Source organism: Fragaria vesca, linkage group LG1 (genome assembly GCF_000184155.1).
Source record: "Fragaria vesca subsp. vesca linkage group LG1, FraVesHawaii_1.0, whole genome shotgun sequence".
NCBI lineage: Eukaryota > Viridiplantae > Streptophyta > Magnoliopsida > Rosales > Rosaceae > Fragaria > Fragaria vesca.
This window is the reverse complement of record NC_020491.1, coordinates 13,847,091-13,865,602: the sequence shown is the minus strand read 5'-3', so window position 1 is coordinate 13,865,602 and position 18,512 is coordinate 13,847,091. Positions and strand designations below refer to the sequence as shown.

The 18,512-nt window shown below is 40.4% G+C and overlaps 1 pseudogene; it reads right to left on the bottom strand.

Annotated features, from left to right (window-relative positions):
- Nucleotides 1–18,512, bottom strand: part of LOC101308518 — a 38,916-nt pseudogene that overhangs the window by 15,713 nt on the left and 4,691 nt on the right.

Here is an 18,512-nt window from a genome sequence, read left to right as displayed (position 1 = left end):
GTTACCATGCGCAGGATGATTTCACTTGGCGCCGTGACTGTCTTTGAAGACTCGGAGCGTCCTGCCTTGGCTAAGCTTTTTGACTCTGTTATTAATGAGTGACACCAGAGAAGAGGATGAAAGGATGGCCACAGTGGAGAGCTCCATGCTGAATCTGCTGGCCTATTGGCATGAGAGGGCCGCCCATACTGGTGCGGCCATTAATTTGGTGGAATTTTTGTCTGAAAGTACCCATGAGGACGAGATCCGAATGGAAAACCTCGGCCCTGCTCCGGCCGAGTTAGAAGACACTCCAGCGGAAGTGGAAGATCCCAGAGAAGAACTCAATCTTGGTACGCCCGAAGACCCAAAGCCACTCTTCATTAGCAAGCTGCTTCCTAGTGAGTTTAAGGAGGAGTTAGTAGCTTTACTTAGGGAATATAAAGATTGTTTTGCTTGGGATTACCATGAAATGCCCGGTTTGGACCGGAGCGTTGTAGAACATAAATTGCCTTTATATCCTAATTGTAAACCTCACAAACAGCCGCCGCGGCGATTTTCCGCCGAGGTGCAGCTAGAAATAAAGAATGAGATAGAACAATTGCTTTATGCTGGTTTTATTCGTACTACTAGGTATGTAGATTGGATTTCTAATGTTGTTCCAGTTATTAAAAAGAACGGTAAGTTGAGGGTATGCATTGATTTTCGAAATCTGAATGCTGCTACTCTAAAAGACGAGTATCCCATGCCTTTAGCTGACCTTCTTGTCGATGGAACCGCACGTCATGAAATTCTATCATTCATGGACGACCATGCTGGGTACAACCAAATCTTCATAGCCGCAGAGGATGTGCATAAGACGGCTTTTAGATGTCCTGGTGCACTTGAAACGTATGAGTGGGTGGTTATGCCATTTGGCCTTAAGAATGCTGGAGCTACATATCAACGGGCCATGAACATGATCTTTCATGATCTCATTGGCCGAACAGTGGAGGTATACATCGATGATGTAGTCATTAAGTCAAATCAAAGAGAGAATCACATTGCCGACTTGCGTCAGGCATTTGTACGAATGCGCACTCATAAACTCAAAATGAACCCACAAAAGTGTATTTTTGGGGTTTCAGCTGGAACTTTTTTGGGTTTTCTTGTGCACAAACTTGGGATTGAGGTGGACAAGAGTAAAGCTAGGTCGATCATTGCCGCACCCCCACCAACAAATAAGAAGGAATTGCAATCTTTTTTGGGTAAGGTTAATTTTTTAAGACGATTCATAGCAAACTCTGCAGGAAAGATCCAACCTTTTTCGCCCTTACTACGTCTCAAAGGTAAGGAACAGTTTATATGGAATGAAGAACACCAGCGTGCATTTGATAACATTAAAGCCTACCTTGCCAAGCCTCTTGTGTTGGTGCCTTCGATCCGTGGTCGGCCGCTCAAATTATATCTGGCCGCAACTGATCGTTCAATTGGAAGTTTTCTAGCCCAAGATAATGATCAAGGGAAGGAACGCGTTGTATACTATTTGAGTCGGGTACTTACACAAGTGGAGCAAAGGTATACTACCGTTGAAAAATTGTGTTTAGCATTGTACTTTTCGGCCAAAAAGCTACGACATTATATGTTGCCTTCGGTAGTTTTGATTATCTCAAGGACAGACTTGATTAAGTACATGCTTACGCGGCCGATCGTTTGCGGCCGTATTGGCAAATGGACTATGACTTTATCCGAATTCACATTCAAGTACATAGCACAAAAGTCGGTAAAAGACCAAGCATTGGCTGATTTCTTAGCCCACCATCCATCAAATGAGATAGAGCCTATGGATGATGTTGAAATCGGAACGATCGAGACGCGACCCATGCATAACAACTTTTAGACTATGCATTTTGATGGTTCCAGCACCGAGACCTCAGCCGGAGCCGGAGTTACGATCGAGTCTCTTAAAGGCGAGTTGTTCCAATTTGCGTTTCAACTTGAGTTTCGATGTACCAATAATCAGGCAGAGTATGAGGCCTTAATCATTGGGATGGAGATCTACAAGAAATGGGGGCACGACATGTTCTTATACGTGGAGACTCACAGCTTGTTATCAATCAACTGCTTAAGGAATTCAAGTGCACGAGTTGGTCTCTGTTACCTTACTATGCTTTAGCTAACCAATTGGCCGAGGTTTTCGATCGGGTATCTTTTGTCCATATACCGCGGAAAGAAAACTCAGACGCAAACGAGATGGCACAACTTGCTTCCGGTATAACTTTAAAAAGAACCGAATCCAGTCGGACCGTCAGAATTTTACGCAGAAGCATGCCTGCCTTGCAAGATCGTGGTGTGCCTCTAGAAATTTTTGTCGTTAGCGTAGAGCCATGTGATTGGCGATATCCTATCATCAGGTTTCATGATAATCCTGAGGGAAAACATGATCGAAAGATCAAATTTTTGGCATCAAACTTCGTGTTATACAAAGACCAGCTGTACCGAAAGTCCGTCGATGGATTACTTCTCTTGTGCATTGGAGAGCTGGAAGCCCTCCAAATCATGCGCGAGGTTCATGGGGAAATCTGTGGAGCTCATCAAGCAGGAATACAGATGCGGTGGCTGATTAACAGACATGGTTATTACTGGCCTACAATATTGAAAGACTGCATCAAATTCGTCCGTGGTTGCAAGAAATGTCAGATTCATGGCCCCCGTCATCGGGTGCCAGCCACATTGCTACATCCCATTATTAAACCATGGCCGTTTCGTTGTTGGGCCATAGACATTATTGGGAAGATTCACCCTGCATCTTCTAAGCAACATGTATGGATCTTAGTTATGACAGATTTCTTTACCAAATGGGTAGAAGCGGAGCCATATACTTCAATCACTAGTGAGACCGTGATTACTTTCACCAGACAAAAAATTGTGCACAGATTTGGCGTCCCAGAAACAATCATTGCGAATTGTGGCTCCGTCTTCATTTTCGAAGCAACGCAAAATGCTATGTGTGAGTTGGGTATCCAAATGATTCATTCCACTCCTTATTACCCAAAAGCTAACGGTCAAGCCGAAGCCGCCAACAAGCTGGTGATTAATGTGTTAAAGAGAATGATCACTGATAAACCTCAAGACTGGCATAATATCTTATCTGACACATTATGGGCTTTACGTACTACAAAGCGATCTGCAACTGGGACTACACCGTTTGCTTTGACATATGGCCATGACGCCATGCTTCTAGTAGAAATCCAAGTTAAAGCATTACGTGTAGCTGAGCAGCCCAACCTAACAGTCGGTGACTACACTCAAGCCATGCTGCAGGAATTGGAAGAGCTCGACCAAGCTCGGTTGGATGCATACAACAGAATGGAAGCTCAAAAGCGTGCAATGGCCAGAGTTTACAACAAGCTTGTCAACAACAAAACCTTCGCCGAAGATGATTTGGTCTGGAAAGCGGTCCTCCCTGAGACCGAAAAAGATCCAAAATATGGAAAGTGGTCACCTAGATGGGAAGGACCATTCGTGGTAGATCACATCATTGGGAATGGAGCGTATCATCTTCGAGACCTTGACGGCGAGTTGTATTCCATGCCTATCAATGGTCAACACTTAAAAAAGTACTACCCAACTGCAGGGGAGATGTGAGAGCCTCACTGAACATTAAGTGACTTGACTATGTGCCTTGGCACCTAATAGTCGACTCACTTCGGGACGGCAACCATATACCTTCTATTGTCACATGTAAACAGAGGTCATCGTTAGAAACCACTTGAGTTCGCCGCGTTAGCCGCATTAATCACCATTTTTTGTGGCAATGAGAATATTGGCCTTGTTATTTGATTGCAATGAAGCAGCGGTAAAGCCTGGTGATAAGCCGCGGCTCATGAGAACTCGCATTAGTTGCAGAGCCTATTGATAAGCTACGGCCGCATTGGTTGTAGAGCCTATTGATAGGCCACGGTTCATGAGTGCCCATGATGGCGAATATCGAAGTAATTTTGAAACAAAATTGCATGAAAAGAAAACAAGAAGGGTTCATTGAAGTTTGAGCAAATACATATAAAATTTTGATCATGCTTGAGAAAACCCGTCATGGCAAGATATTTTCCCACATGGCCCAATCAGCTTCATACTTCTTCGTTGCCTTGTCAAGATCTTCTTTGATATCTATAAAAGCTTTGGTGTCTCTACCATGTAGAGAAAATAACTTGAGCTCTTCATGGTGTGCCGCGTACTCCTAGTTTATGACGTGTGAAGTTGTGGACATGCGCTTTCAAATCGTTTTCATTTGACTTTCCAACTCGGCCAACTTCTTGGCATCGGCCTTGAGTTCATGTCGCATTTGGGTGAGTTTCGCGGCGCATGAAGATTGTCGCTTGACAATGAGTCCATATTTTTGCTCTAGCACGCGGCCGGTGTCCCATTTTTCCAATGTTTGTGAAAAGGCATCAATGCTCGCGTCTATGACCCTGAGATGACTTTCGATCTGCTGAGTGCGTTCAAGAGTGAAATGGTTAAGTGAGATCAAGAATGTCAATTCTTGTTTGAAACGGTCATAAACACCTTGCTCAACGATGGTCATAAGCGGTTTACGACAATGCACAGAAACGAACTCAGCCGCCCTCTGTTCCCGCGGGTCACGTCTTATTCCACTCTCCTCTCTCAAATTATGATTTTGTGGCACTTCAAGTTGCCCTGCAAGTTCGTCCAAGAAAGCCATGGTGTCTGCGGGCAATAGGTCTGTAAGAAGATTCGACTGCATTCAAAAGAATAAACATATTAACTCAGGAAGGATAATTTAAATGGCATTAAGGCCCATGGTGAGCCGCGGTGAAAATAAGATGACAACTCACTTGGCTGGAAGTACTAGGTTGAATGGCAGTCATTTTGGTGTGAGTACTTTGCGTTTGGCTGGTGTTCTCATGCTCGTACGGTCCCTAAAGTGTGAATGACAAGTGATCAAGTCAGCGATTCCAATATGTCTTGCGGCTCAATGAAGCCGCGGTGAGTAAACATATACGTGTTTTGGATAAGATGGTTACCTGATGGTTACGGTTCGGAGATCAACAAGGCAAGCTATGAGACGAAGTGATGTCTACATCATCTTCATTTGCGCTCTCACTATTTAAATTCTCGCCATACCTGTCGGCACAGTCGTCATGTGCAGCTAACTCAATAAAATGACCTCTTCCATTGTTTGAGCTCACAGGAGAATTCTAGTCAAAGATTTCTTCAATACGAACAGAGCTTCGTTGCCTGGGTGTTGATAGCTCGTTACAGTGACCAACAAAAGCCCGTTTTCTCTTGTGACCAGTTTGGTTCAGAAGAATATCTCCAACTCCTTGGACGATCCGCTCTGTAAACATATCTTTATATTCTGGATCCACAAATTTCGTAGAAAAGTCTGCCCACCAAGAGACGAAAGTAGGAGTGGCTGCGGAATTCAATTGGAAGCCTTCCAACTTAAAACGATTGAGGCGATCATGGTACCGTCGTGAAACTGAGTCACACATATCTTTTGTGTGCACCTTTCGGTGCCATGAGGTTAAAAGATTCAGTGAGTTCTTGTAAAGGACGAGACAGCTTTGGATGCATCCGAATTGACGAGCAAAATAGTTGGGAAGGTAAACTTCTACTCCAGGCTTAGAGTGTGTATTGAGTGTCAACCCATGATGCAAGTCTCGTGAAATCACAAAGCTGCCCCAAGATGTTCTCCATTCCTCATCAGACACGTTCTTTTCTGACTCTTTGTTGGTAGCAAGAAATGCCAATCTCCACTTAGTATAACAAGGGCACAGGTCTTTGAAACTTCTAGGGGTATAAAACATGGCAAAACACTTCTCCAGGGGCATGAAAGAGGACGATGTGGCCATACGTTGCCGCCCATAAAACATACCGTGGCCAGTTCCAGTTCCGAGGCTGATGTATGAGGGAGGTATGCTCGCAACCACAGTTGGAACATCCACAATGGTCCGCCAATGTTAAGATCCATGTCGTTAGTCACAATGTTGTGTAAAGTTCTGTATAAATTGGCAAGGAGGAATAGGCCAAGAGCTAGCCGAATACCAGAAGCCAGCGCATTAGCTAATATTGCGAAATCCGGAAGACATTAGCGTGCTCTGCTGCAGAAAACATACTTACATAGCCAATAATATAAAAACGCCGTGTGTTCATCCTTCCCTACAGGTCTTCGGTTCGCAGGCTCGGAGTCAACAACTGCATATTTCTTATACAAAGAGCAGTAGTTGCGCGATCTTTTTGATGCTTTAATAGCTTCCGTTTTTGCTTCCTTGTCATGGTCTTTCGCGCGTTTGGGAGGAAGTAAACTATCTCTGAAGGTAGTAGGAAAATTGTGACTTGGGTTGATTTCGGCCCCGATTGGCTGCAATCCGATGAGTATACACATGTCCATGACTGTTGGACTCATATGACCCAATGGTAGGTTCATTGTGTTCGTAGCTGAGGACCAAAAACATAGAGCCGCGGCCAATAGCGGTTTCTCTACTACTATGTCTTGCTCGGTGAGTTTGATGGCGTCATAAATGCCGATTCTTTTCCAATGATCGGCATAAAAGTGCTCCATTCTTGGAACCCATGCTTGCCATTCATCTGTTAGGGTTGGCCAACCATCAGGCCTTGAGCAAGACCATGAAGACCACTCATGCTCAGTAAAGTGACAAGAGTCATCTAATTCTTCCTGGCAGAGAACTTTCGAGATCTTAGGGGGCATGCCTTCAGGAAAGTGAGGACCTAGGGAACAAGCCAGTGGAGTTGGTGTGGCTGATCCTGGTGTTGTTGGCAAAGTTTGCGCGGCCAACATTTGGATTTCCCCTGTTTTCATTTTTTCACGCACTGTGGTCAAGGCCTCGTTATATTTCTTAGAGAACTTCAAAGCTTCGTCTTCTGCCGAGAACCCCATGGTTATGCAACGTTAAAAGGAATTGTTACTTTGAGTAATTCATGGCCTAGGTCTCTTATTTATAGTGGTTGTTCAGAATGGCTAAGGAATAAGAGTTTGATGTGGGACACAATTCCTAAGCAAATTTGAGAAGCTCTTCTCCCAAAAGGAAAAGGAATCTAGGTTTATGGTGGTGATGTCTTTCACGTGGGAGAGTACTTTTTGCCAAATATTGTTTACATGGCAGCCTTGCTTTAACAATGAATTCGCGGCCATGATTCAAAAAGCGTGTGGCCGCCAAGATTTGTGTTGAGTACTATGACTCATGAGCTCTACTCAACTCGACGAACATAAGGGGTGTGTTATGTGCCAAATAATTTTTATAGACATACTTCCAATTCCTTAACCATTCGGCGTCTTTACCGAAGCATAAGGAACTCGGGGGGCTCTATTTGAACCTATATTTGGCACGAACCACGTGGCAGACCTAATGGACGGGTCCATTAGTGACCGCGGCCATTAATGAGTAAATATCGTGACTCATCTGGTTATTAACAGAGATGATGACCGCGGCTATTAGTGTTTTGAGCCGCGGCCGTTGAGCCGCAGAAACCTTATGTTGAGCCGCGGTCACCCTTTGTTGAGCCGCGGTCACCCTTTGTTGAGCCGCGGACACCCTTTGTTGAGCCGCAAACATCTTATGTTGAGCCGCGGACGCCTTATGTTGAGCCGCGGTCACCTTGGCTGTTGAGCCGCAGACGCCCTTATTTAACTGCGGCTATTCGTGAGTTGCAGCAGCTAGATAAAAAGAATAAATGTTATATCCTGTCAAAGTCATACGAGGTCGACTGATTGATATTTACAAGCTAAATTATGGTCAAAGATGACGCCTTCAAGGGAGACATCACCACAATTACCAAAATGGTTACAATCAGGTTGAATGAGTTTTATTGCGGGAATGACGTTACTACAATCTCAATCTCAAAGATAGCGCTTTCAAGGGAGACGTCACTACAGTTACCAAACTTGTGGCAATCAGATTGAATGAGCTTTATTACAATTCAATCCATGATTTACCTGTAATTCATCCCTGTGTTTAAAGCTGGGATTACGTTTTCTTTATTTTACTTCGCTATAAAAAGGACCTTAGTATTCTTTGTTAGAGGTCCTCGACCAAACACTCTACGCAATTACACATTTTTATCTCAATACAATTCAGCTTCTCAGCATTACACATATCAATTCTTCTGTGTTTATTTTATCGCTTTACTTTACCGGTACTTGTTCTTCTTTTTCTACAATTTACTTTATTGTTCTTTTCAAACCTGCAATTTATCTTATTGTTCGTTGCTATCTTTCCTGCAATTTACATTCGTGTTCTTACCTTTTCTTTAAGATTTCTGCACTTTATTTGCTGCACTTTAGATTCCTGCATTCACATTACTGGCACCATCACAACATTCACCTAGTTTCACAGCACCAAGATCGGTTTGCCGGCCGATCCGTGTTAAAGTCCTTGCATCCAAGGCAGAGAGAACCCTGCGGCCTAGATCGATCCTTCCTCGGCCCACAGTCGACTGATTAGAAGTCAGGGCAGTGCATCTACATATCAGAATAAAACCTCGCTTGACCTCTTGGCCGCGAGTTGGCACGCCATCGCACACGTCACCAAGCCATAAGGACACGTGTAGCCCAAAAGAAGCCCTCAGCCCATTGACACGTGGCCGGGACGATTTTTGAGCCAACATGTATATAATTCAGTTATTTTTTACGTGTTCAGTTGGTCTTTAAGGATAGCAATGTGTAAACACTTTTGATATAGCTATGAAACTTAAATACATATATGATATATCTACTATGTTTCAGACATGCTATTTGAAGTTATCCTTATTTGACAAGAAAAAAGATAGGATGTTCTTGTACATATATACTTTCTAACTTGGTATCAATTTTACATCATGAATTTACAGGATTTGTGACACATAGCAGCTCAACACTACTATGGCATTTAGAATGCCATTAATGCACCAAAACACTAGTAATTAACATATGCTACTGTAAAATTGTAACAGGCATAGATTTTTGTTATACATGCGTAGATCTTATGTCTTTTAAGATAATAGATAGAACTAAACAATTAAACTTATACATGGCTACAAATCTGCAATGTAAGGAACTATTGTTGTTAATTGTTATAACTACTTAAAATGTGATTGGAGTTGGCTTGTTTCTTGTTAGGAAATGGCGGGTACTATGTCTTCTGGGGCGTCGAATACAATATCGAAGATTGAGATGTCTTTGAAGCCTAAATCCGATGATGTTGGATGGGAATATGGATCATTGGTGAACCTTTCAAATTTAGACAAGGTGAAGTGCAAGTTATATGGGAAAATACTTAGTGGTGGAATATATTGGCTTAAGCAACATATTGCCCACGTGAAAGGGAATGTGGCTCCGTGTAATAAGTCTTCGGATGAGGATAAGAAGAAGTGTAAGAAGTCTGTTGTGGTATGAATATATTTCCCAGATTTTTTATTTTATTTTAAGACTTACGCTATGCATTTATGGAAGTTGTAAACTTACCGGCTTGCCACGTTTACATTTGAACATTTAAGATGTAAATATAATAATTGAGACCCCTATCTTATTTATAGTGGGTGGGCAGTTGTGGATATAGAGAGCAGAATACTCCAGGGGTTTGTATGATATGTTGGGTTGTTGTGATTACTGTTTCTTGCAAGTCAGGGTAGTCCACTTTTAGGGGAAGTTTTGTTGAACTTTCGGTAGAATTTCCTTTGGAGATGGTCCCCGCAGGGTTTTCTCGGGTTTCAGATTGAAATCCAGGACGGGTCCTGTCAACAGCTGCTATCCATTTTTTACGACCTTTGGTTGATAACATATTAAGAAAAGATGGCCACTATAGCATTGCAATTATGGTGCTTAATTCTATTCTTTTGTTGGTGTCTTTAAAAAATGAAATATGGGCTGCTCTTGCAATCATCCCCTCAGAGAATGCATATTTGGCATCAGAAGCTTGCAAATGGTTGTTTGGATTCTAGTTTTCCAGAACGTCACTTATGTTATACAGTAATGCAGCTACCAGTATTTGGCATCATAAGCTTGCAGGAGGGAGAAGCCGTCTTTACGAGCTGGGGTTGCCATCGGTGAGAGAGAGATGAAGATTCATCAAAGAGGGTTTTGGGGTATCACTGTGTGTGTGCAGGGTGTTAAATAGAATTCCTCTTTTCATCCAGCTGAGTTGGCATTGAAAAATATGTCCAGTCAGCAAGTTGACAGCATGATTAGAGGTCTACTTAACGGATTGACCCAATAATGTGACATTGGATAGTTCGTGGAGTGACCGATTGAAATTGAAAGATATTGGAGTAAACTATCGAGTGCATGAAAGTTAATGGAGTGACCAGTATTTTCTCTATAAATTTTTGTTGTAAGTGCATAGTATTCGACCTTTATTTTTATTTCAATTATCATGTAGAAAGTTCCTAAATATATAAGAACATATAGAAAAAATAGAAAGTTCATACCATAAGTGATGTAGATGATCACATCATTATCACGTGTCTAACAATAACCAATGATGATTCCCTAATATATTGATTTATTATTGTTTCAGTTGTTTTTAATTTTTTGAAAGAAATTTCATTCATTAATGATGTTCAGTGAAAAATACAATAATGACATGCCCAGTGGGCTGTCAGGAAAAAAAAAACCCATTATGTAGAAAAACTATCTTTGTACGCTCCGTACACAAACATACCTAAACACTTTCCAAATACATTCACCTTCTACGAAGATAAAACCAAAAACAAGAAGATTAAAAAAAATTCAAAGCGTTATAAACTGTGACAACAAAATTCTTATCTTCTTATCGATCTCCCGATCAAACAGATGTGATAATAGAAATGGAATTCACCACTTCAACTACCGCCTTTTTCCTACTCCACTACATCAATTTCAGTCGAAAGCTTCTTCTTTGGCTTTGGAGGTAGAGCTACATCTTTGCCAATAACTTCCATTGCTTCTGAAGAATCAGTAGAGAAATTTACTTCCTCTATCACACCATTCTCCTCGAGAATCTTCAACAATCGCTTCCTACCCTCTAGAATAGGGCTAGATGGACCCTTCTTAGGCTTGTTTGTGGACCTTTCTAGAGTCGCCCGCACTTCTGCTTTAGGGGTGTCACCAGAAGCTGGCCCAACTCCTGAGGAAGGCTCAAGTTCAAGTCTACAACTTCCGAACTCAAAACCGTGGACACCTCGAGCATCTTCTTCGAATTCCCCGGTTGAATAAGAGGGCGTTATGTTGTCCTCTTTTGTCCCTGTTTTGCAGACTGTTGTTGCTCAAGAAATAGGGAAACAACAAAGCCACCAGCCTTGCAAGCTTTGAGAACCCTAGCAGTCAACTCATCATTCACCATTAAGTGTTTCTCAGGCGTTTGCATCGGCACTAAAGCCTTCACTTTAGCAGCCAATTACACAGCTTCCCCTTTGTGTTTTTTTGCCTTCAATGCAACTACACTGCCCAGAAAGCTACCATATATTAGTCACCTTTTGTTTTTCTATAGTCAATTCTTCCATCCCTATAACTTGGGAGTCCCTGAAAATTAAGCTTCCTCATCTCGCATAAAGAACTTGTCACAACCCTTAACAACATGCTCAAAAAGACCACAAAACCTGTAGAGACCTTGAATTTTATCATATATAATCTCAATATCAACATGCACAGAAGAAAATGAATAATTGCGAGAAAATCTGTAACGCTGCCTAGTATCTATAGTTAGATGAATCTTTTGTTTTTTGTCTTTGCGATTCATAGCCAAATTATCGAAATGATGAACTTTACCAATGGATTGGCTGATGATCTTAAGAGATTTCCTGTTGCACAGGAAATGCGGTAACCCTAAAATCGTGACCCATGTCTCAATGGAATGAAGAGGAGAATTCACCACCGCAGAGATCTCGCCGTATGGCGCTATCACCAGCATCGCATAGAACCAAGTCTTGTCGTGAAGGATCTTGTTTCAATTTGTTTACCGATCAAACTAAAATACGAAGCGGTTTTCCTCTAAATGGATTTGTAGACCAGAGCATTGCTTCCAAATGGATGTGATCATTCCCATAAACCAGCAGCGTTGAGGTGTCGCTTGAGGAGGTGCCTAACCATTGAAGTAAGGGGAAACCTCAAGAGCAGCCTCTCCGGTAGGCCTTAGAAATTGACATGAGCAACCTCAGAGGGGGCAGAGATTGATACTAGGGATGAAATTTGGTCAGACATGGTTGAGGAAGGTATTTTCGAAAACGGTTAGAGTTGACAATAAAGAAACCCTAACAGAGAGCAAGGGTTTTCAGTTCGAGAGTTTTTGCGTCACCAAACTAATTGTTCATATTGTTTTAGTTGTTAACACTAGCCAAACAATAATGCAGAGCAAGTAACACACATTAAACTCAATTATCAAATGTTTGCACCCCAGCAGATCTTCCACAAACTATTTTGGTAAATCATCCTTGAACTAAAGTAATTAACAATAATTGTAGAAAGACTATTTGTTGGATCATAATTCATAGATAATTTTGTGCCCTAATCCTTAAGAATTACTTGTTCTAAAGTCCATTTTGTTGTCAACTAATCTAATTCCTTGTTTTATAGAAAATATTGACAAGAGAAGAGAAACGGTGAAATTCCGGTGATTTTCCAAGCACCACCACTTTTGGCGACACAAGTGGCGGCCCACCACCACTTTTGGTGGTGCCATACATTTTCCGGCCAATTTCATGGAAGAGGAAAGGTGGAGAAGTCTTGTTCTATCACAACTAGTTCTTAACCTTTTAGTTAGATTTCAACTCCAACACATTTCACTCTTTCCCACCATAATCATCACTTCCCTATTTTACTCAAAAGTCCGTCATGATTCCATACATGTATCTTCCATGTTTTTGTGTTACACCATTTTTTCCTACACCATTTTTCCCATCATTACCAATTAGCCTATCACTTCTCCTCTATCACCTTTTGCTTGCTTTTTGGGGAAATTATGGCTATTTTCACACTCAAGCTTAGGGATTCAAACGGATGGGAGGAGGAGAAAATCTGATTTTTGGTTTTCTCTCCCGAATTTTGCTCCATCTTTCATCTTTATTTAAGTTTCTCTCCCCCATTTTGGAGACACCATCTCCCACTTTACACTCTACCCTATTTTCCTCTCTCTAATCTCCATTAGAGAACCACCACCACTCCTCCACAAAAACCTCCATCTCCACCACATTCAAACCATAACTTCCATCACCACCACCACCAAATTCATCACTTTCCCTTGCTACTCATCTCATTCCATATACACAAAGTTTCACCATTTGCCATCTCCATCCACTACATCCTCCATCATCAAGCAAGAAGAAGGAAGGGGAGTCTAGCATCAAGTGAGGACATCACCATCATCTCCATCATCCCTTGACAAGGATTCCATGAGTTCATCCACTCCATCCTCAACTTGAGCATCTCTAGTCACCTCTCTTCCCTTACTTTTATTTTGATGTTCATTAACATGATGAAGCTTGTATATTTGATTATGAGTGAGTAGTTAGTTTGTTGGGGCTAGGGTTGAAAGCCCTAGCCAACCTTGTATGACTTTGATGTAAATATTATGATTGATGCTCTTTTCATTAGCACCTTAATATGCTAGATCAAAAGTTGAACATTTTTTCTTGAACTTAATAAATTTGGGTATCTTTGTTTGCCATGACATGAGAAATAATTAGGGCTTGATTAACCTTAGTTGTTTAAAGCATGCTAGCATATCATATATGCATGTTAGGGTTGTGAGCTACCATCACTTAGAGATAAGCTTGGTTGGTTTGCATAATTTCTTCATCTCCAAGATTTATGCACTTAGGGTAATATATTAGATTCCTAATCGGATTGAAATGCATGACTTAGGTAGTTAAGTACTACACCCGAGAGGGGTTGCTTGATATCAACAAAAGAGAATGTCCCTTATCATACCCGAGAGGGATGCAAGGAGAGAAATTGGCTAATTAAATTGGCATCATTCACTTTAGAAGCATCATTGTTTGCAAGGGAGGCTAGAGGTGAAAACCTTAAGTCCCAACTCCCATCCATTTCATCACATCTAATTTAGCTTAGCATAGTTTATATTTTAAGTTTACATTTAGCAAGTTTCGAATCAAATCATCTCAAAACCAAAATCAAATCTACCTCATCTTGCATATATTCACCATGAACTTTGGTTCACTTGTTAGCCATTGTTTGTGATTGTACATTTGCATAATCTTTTTAGCATCCTTTAGGTTTTCCTAACTAGAGTGGGTTTACCAATCCCTTGGGTACGATATCCCTTACTCATAATCTCTACACTATAACTTGGCCCTTATACTTGATGGTAGCTTTTTGGCTAACACTATTGCTTACAGAAAATTAACTGAAAACAATAATGGTGATCAACTACAAAAAAGAATTAAATTAGCCACCGAAGTTTGTCACGGCTCAGTTTTGCTGTCGCCATTAATTGGTCCAATATTTGCCACGGCATAGCGACAGCAAATGTGTCATTGCTAAATTTATACGAGTTTGCGACGACGACTGGTAAGTCGTGGCAAAAAAATGTGAAATTTTTGCCGTCGCATTCTTTTTGATCGATGGCGACGGCAGGTTAAAGGCCGTGGCTAAAAATGTAAAAACGTAGTATGACTAGGTTAAAAAATCTTGTACACAATTGAAAATTGTATTTGTTTCTTTCTCACTTTTGCTCTCACCAAAGCCGCATCTCTCTCCCACTTGGTCCAATATTTGAAAGTCTGAAACCCTCTCTCTCTCTCTCTCCACAAATCTCTGGAGCATGAATTTGCAAAGATTTGTTTTTGCTCATCTCAGAGGTGGTCTTGGTGGACTGGATAGAGTTATAGTCGGAGGACACACCCAAGCCTTAACTCATCGGAGGAAGACGAAGAAGATGGTGGCTACGGTATATGGTGAGTCCACCCTGATGGTCGGAGATCGGTGATAGAGGAGAGAGTCCTCCAGATCCACTCTTGTCTATGCTTTTCTCTCTTCTCTGTGAGGACGACCAACGCTCGATCTATAGGTTTTGGCCTTCCAGGATCTGATTGGGTGGGGTTTTGAATCCCTAATTTTGTCATCTCAGCCGTGGTTTCTCATCAATGTCTATGATTTATGAGATATCTTGGTGAGTTATTTGCTTCTTATTATTGCTCTTAGTTCCAATTACTGCTGCAATTTCTGTATGTACGTTGTTCATGTTTATTAGCTGTTGTTTGGATTCAACTGAAAAATACATGTATTAGTATGTTAAGGTTTTAATTTGGTAGAGATTCCTCTGAATTTATTCTTTGTTAAGATAGAATTGTGTTTTGTGAAAATTGTAATTTTACCTGTTGCCTACTACAAACCCAAGTTTGTTTCTTGGTGTTTAAACTCCTTAACAAATATATTCCAATTTTTGTGTTATGTTTGTGGGGCCTCTAATGGTTTTATGCATTCTGGAGGAATATAGGTGAGTTTGATACAATGAAGGAGAATGGTAGGTCATACGATCGACCATATGAAATTCTGGACCAGTTTGAGAAAGGTTCTTATGGTTCTTCGCTCCTTGCGAGACATAAGCATGAAAAGAAGTGAGTATCCCTGACATTTTATATATGATAGTATAGTCATTTGAGTCTGAGATTTACATATGCAATTGGTATGTAAATATTAAGATATTTACATGTTGAGGTTAATTCATAAGATTTTTTGCAATTGGTACATACATATTAAGATCATTAAGAATCTGCTCATAAAATACTTCAATGAGGCGAATTCATTTTTTCTGTGTAGCGCCTCTTTGTTTTGCTATCTTTGCATATCTCTCTCTTAGCGATAAAGGCACATTGGAATTTACTTCTATAATATTTGTGTATTTTATACCAATCATATGACTTGCTTGCTACTTTAATTTGATTCTTATTTACGGAATTCACAGGTTGGATAATTGGCTGATATAGTTGATATGTACAATGAAGATCTTTACACCCTATCTGACATGGAAATATCATGTGGTGTTATAGCAAGTTCCACCAACTTATCTAATAAAAAGGTATTATGGCATCTCTCTTCTTTATTTCTTGATCATAAATTGATTATATACATTATATATGTATTATATATAAATATACAAGGATTATCAGGTGCGGACGTCGGTACGGGTTTTCTGTACTGGTTTCCGCCGTTTCTCCACCATTTCGACGCCGGCGATGCCGTTTCTTCTCCCCGGCGTGATCTCAGACCTCCCCCGACGGTGTTGGAATGAAGAAGAAGGCCGGAGAGATCGCGATTGGAGGTCCACCATGATCGGTCGTGAAGTTCTGAGTGAGATTGCTGCACAGACCTCCGATCGTGATCTCTCCGACCTTCTTCTTCATTCCAACACCGTCGGGGGAGGTCTGGGATCACGCCGGAGAGAAGAAACGGCGTCGCCGGCGTTGGAATGGTGGAGAAAAGACAGAAATCCGTACAGAAAACCCGTACGGACGTTTGCACCCGAAACAGACTGTATAAATATGTGTTTGTGTGTGACGTGCTCTACATCTACAACTAGCAGTCATGTATAATCAATGACATATGGGTAAATAGTAGCTATAGCAAATAGTGCTCTACAACTGCAGTTTATTGTTTTTAACTATTCAAATCGGTATTTTCTCTTGACAAAACAAAACAATTGAAACTTAGGTGCATAGTTAAATTCAATCCTTTCTAACTGAATTTTCTTGGTATCTTTTCTACCATACTGAGATAACTAATGTATGCTCAGTCGTTGTCATGCCATATAGATTTTACTGCTCTAAGAACTTATTCATCTCTCTATATGTCTTAGAGATTCATTATTAGTATTTCAATAGCTGAAGTTCAAACTTCCCCAATCACTACGTCAATTTTGGCTTCAGACGACCTGCCAGGTTGGTCGTCTGAATGTTTTTTCGACTGTCGTCTATCAAGCAGTCATCTGATAAGCATTCAGTCGACAGACCTCGTTAGACGTCTGATACAACTTCGACGACAGATTGTATATAAGCAACTGTCGTCTGTATGCACCTACATTCGTAATAAAATTAAAGTTTTTGTCGTTAGAAAGCTTCTTAATGACATAAAAGTATCGTCGAAACTAAAGTAATACTAAAGATGTGAGCAGCCGTCTCTCGTCTCAAAATTATTCACACATTACTATTTTGTCGTCTAAATATATCTCAGACGACATACGTCAAACCTCTTCTCTCGACTCAAATGCATTCAAACGTCACTTATCTGTCGTCTGATACTTACCTCAGACGACATACACTATGGTCATCTTTTACTTTAAGACGACATATAAATGTCGTTTGAAATATGTAGAGACGTCGATGTCCATGGGGATATCTGTTGTCTGATTTTAATTTGGATGACAATTTAATAAAGCATTTGCACAACATGATTCAGAAATCTCAAATTTATTTTCATTGCCAAAACCAATCAAATTACAAAGAGTTATTTGTTCTAAAGGGACCCATAAGCTATAAAATAAAAAATATATCAAACCAAATAATAGCAACTACAATATGGTGGTGTGCAGAAAGTCCTCCTAAGTCCTAACTGCACTAAGGTACTCTGATACTTTCATCATACTCATCAAACTTCAATATGCACCATTCATTCAAGTGTCACCTGCAACATTGAAGATAAAGAACTTTAGTGAATCAATATGAGTATATGTCAATAAATAATTAAATTTCAGCAATAAGAAGTAAGTAAGATCTGAACATTTATGATGCATTCATGCAAATAATATTTATGATACAGTACCTACAATATCTAATGCTGGATCTTAACTTAATATGAGTATATGTCAATAAACAATTAAATGTCAGCAATAAGAAGTTAAGTAAGATCTGAACATTATGATGCATTCATGTAAAGAATATTTATGATACAGTACCTACAATATCCAATGCTGGATCTTAACTTGATGAGACCCATGTACTTCTATGACAGTGAATATAAGAAACAAAGTTACATACAATTAAATTAAATGATGATCATAAAGGCAATAGCAGTAAAATAAACTCACCCAAATAAACCAATGGAGTTGAGGTCGATGATAATAGCAGCAATCATAAAATTACACTAGACATCCAGATTATATTATATGCAGAGAAATACCAGTATACCACGATTAAGAAATACCTCAATTTTCTAGTCCAGGTCATATTATATGCAGAGAGCAACTAACAGAGGTCAAAAAGAAGAGGCATCCCACTATATGGCACTGCATATACTTGCATAAAGTCATTAAGACCGACAAGCATTATGGCCAACAAAGCAAGTCCAAAGAAGAACAAATAACTAAACTCAAGTCGACCTATCCACCTAAAAATTAGCAAAGAGGTATATATGCCTGAGCAGCTATCTGATGAAGACATAATATTCTGCTAGAGGATCTCATAGTCTAGGTACAAAACGCTAGACAAAGATGCATCGAATGAATAATCTAAATAGACTATTTCACCAGATTTTGCTCCACACGAACAACAGGTTCATAATAAGATCCACATTCTCTTAACGAGTCAAAATAGGTTATGTACCTTAA